At 34.8% G+C, this 3358-nt stretch overlaps 1 protein-coding gene across 1 annotated transcript in view; it reads left to right on the forward strand.

Moving 5' to 3' along the window:
• The window catches only part of LOC107659265 (transmembrane protein 132D-like), a 39352-nt gene that overhangs the window by 3942 nt on the left and 32052 nt on the right, over window positions 1–3358 (forward strand). The gene's annotated exons all lie outside the window — the stretch shown is intronic.

The following is a 3358-nucleotide window of genomic DNA, read 5'->3' on the forward strand; positions in this document are numbered from 1 at the left end:
GTTCCTGCCATAGTCATGCTATTTATCACTTATATATATATATATATATATATATATATATATATATATATAATGTTCTCAGGTTACTACCCATATATACATTAAACATGCACAGTAAACGTATGACCATTTCAAGTATCTAAATGCACATTAAACATAGTGAGCATTTATCTCAGTGTTTAGCACGCATCTTTAAAACGGTTTTCCCTAGAGTGTGGCTAGCAGGCTTATTAGCCCATCATACCTATGGATTTAGAGCTGAATCCAGCCAGATGTTATCTATGTCATCTGCTGAAATGGGGGGTAAATAGAATGGATGCTGACCTGTTGGCCTGCACAACTGCTAATGCTAATGCATCCAGTCCTGCTGATGGCTAGCACAGAGACCCTTACGTGAACTCTGCTCTCCAGCCAAATGTGCAAAATTTCAGAATGTCACACATATTTAAAACGTCAAAGGCAAACCACTCACCACAAAGACACATAAATAACAATTATATAAATCATCTGATTAGATATTTAGACATTTCTTTACAGATGAATGAAGATTTAAACATTTATACACAAAAACAGACTTTGCTCTTTCTCAAGTAACTTTGCTCTCTCTTTTTGCTCTTTTTTTTCCTTTGAAGCAGGTGTTGATCTGAATCCAAATGTTGTGGGTTGTGGCATTACCTGATCATGAAAAATGATCAGATTTTCAGATAAAGGGCTTAACACCAAAGAGAAAAAATACGCACCCTAATGTCATTTCAAACCTGTATGACTTTCTTTCTTCTGTGGGACATGAAAAAATTCTCAGTGATTTTTTCCCCCCCATACGAGTTTCATTGTTGTTTTGGGCACCATGCTCAAAAACAGATGAAACATTCTTCAAAATGTCTTTTTTGTGTTTCGCAGAAGAAAGTGGTCACATACTTTTTCCTGCACTGTGAATGTTTAAATGTGTTGTTTATATTGTAACTTGAATATCATATATACTATTTTTGACCAGTTTGTGCAAAGACTCCAGGTGAATTCAAAGAGTTCACTTACTTTCTCCCACAACTGTGCTGCTGTAAAGAGAATAAATTAAATGACAATGTCAACCAGGCAGAATGTTATCCATTTCAGAATAATATTTTTTTCTTTACGTTCTGTCACAGTTTCAGCTGTAAATGTGAGTTTAGGATTGTCATGTGCCATGAGTTCAGTTTGAGATTAGTTTGAGTCATGGCCTTTCACTGTAATGACTACATGACCCTACCACTCAGTCTACGTTTTAAAATTACTTCCAGAAATTTTATGCCTTCTCTTTTGAGCTCATCATTGTTATTGGAGTTTACTTATTTCTTTTTTTAATTTTTTTTACTGACACAGTGCACTTAATGTTGGGCCTCAGACTTCTCTGAGTTTACCAATCCGCAGGAGTTTTTCATGATCCTAGTAGAATATTGAATTGATATTGTGGGGTGGATTAAAGTAGGGAGCATTGGATGCAATATATCAAATTAATTTTTTTTATTATTTTCATCTTAATAAAATGCAATATTTCCATATGTGGTATGAGATCAGGACTTTGTTAATGCTATCTCTATTTCATACTTGTATATTACACTGTGAAGAGATTGCTGTACATTTTTCAAATTCTTTACAGTATTATTACTGTATTTTTATTCAGGCTGATGCTTATACTTTGCACCCTCTTTCAAGAATTCCATCTGGTGCTGTATGCACTTTGATGTTAATAAAAACTTTATATAGGTTACATCTGAACACAGCTACAAGGAAGGTACATAATTAGGCTAATTGATAATCAATCACATTAAAATCATTAAAGATCCTTTTTTTTTTTTTTACAATGCATTCTCAATCAGTAGAGCAAAGTGCTAGATAGCTGAAATAATGGGTTTGATTCCCAGGCTATGGATAACTCAATAAAATGTGTACTTTAAATGCAATTCAACAAGTTCCTTTGGATAAAAGCATCTGGCAAATGCATGAATGTAAATACAATGTAAAACAAAATGCATTTTGGTTTACCTAATTCTGCATTTCTGCAGAACTTGCTATATTAATATATTGCTAACCTGTTCCTCTCTTTAAAAAGTCAAGCCGTTCTGTGAGTTAGTAGGGAACAGCAGCCAATGCCTAATTTGGTTAATTTAGTAGTTGATGGAAGCTCACCTGTTGTTAGCACTGTTTCGACAGCAATCACAAGAAAAGACTCCAACTGACATGACCACAAGACCACAAACTTGAAAATAAAATACAAAAGATGTACTTTACAGCTGTGTTTCTTAAAGCAGCACTATGTAACTTTTGTCGCTCTAGCGGTTAATAAACAGAACTGCACACATCCCGCGGAAGAACATTCCAACCAGAGCTACTTCTCTAAGTTTATGTCTATGGCGATTCACGCAGGTATGTGTTACTCCGCAGCGGTGACGACCTGATCAGGCTACAATAGTCCAAATATAAGTACTTATTATAAGTGTACCGTAGTGATTCGGAATAAGACAGAAACGTGGTTTAAAAGATGAATTCATGATGTACTCATTATATACATTTTGCAAATTTTGAATACAGAAAAAGTTACATAGTGCTTCTTTAACTCAGTTTTCTTCAGTATTTCATGTTAGCTCGCTGTTTTATGTTACGTCTGTCACTGAATTTAGGGACTGTCTAAAGTTTCATATGACATTGGTGTACACGTTTCTTACTTAAATAGCATTTGAAGAGAATTACCTTACTTGTGATAAAGAGGCAGTGTAGAAAAGTTATTATGCTTCTCTGTTTTCAACTAGTTAACTTCGACTAACTGACATTAACTTACCAGTTGATGTTATCATCGATACAATGGCATTCAGAAAAAGAGGCTCCAAAATAATGGGTTTGATTCCCAGGCTATGGATAACTCAATAAAATGTGTACTTTAAATGCAATTCAACAAGTTCCTTTGGATAAAAGCATCTGGCAAATGCATGAATGTAAATACAATGTAAAACAAAATGCATTTTGGTTTACCTAATTCTGCATTTCTGCAGAACTTGCTATATTAATATATTGCTAACCTGTTCCTCTCTTTAAAAAGTCAAGCCGTTCTGTGAGTTAGTAGGGAACAGCAGCCAATGCCTAATTTGGTTAATTTAGTAGTTGATGGAAGCTCACCTGTTGTTAGCACTGTTTCGACAGCAATCACAAGAAAAGACTCCAACTGACATGACCACAAGACCACAAACTTGAAAATAAAATACAAAAGATGTACTTTACAGCTGTGTTTCTTAAAGCAGCACTATGTAACTTTTGTCGCTCTAGCGGTTAATAAACAGAACTGCACACATCCCGCGGAAGAACATTCCAACCAGAGCTACTTCTC

Source organism: Sinocyclocheilus anshuiensis, unplaced genomic scaffold (genome assembly GCF_001515605.1).
Source record: "Sinocyclocheilus anshuiensis isolate Anshui unplaced genomic scaffold, SAMN03320099.WGS_v1.1 scaffold884, whole genome shotgun sequence".
Classification (NCBI taxonomy): Eukaryota; Metazoa; Chordata; class Actinopteri; order Cypriniformes; family Cyprinidae; genus Sinocyclocheilus; species Sinocyclocheilus anshuiensis.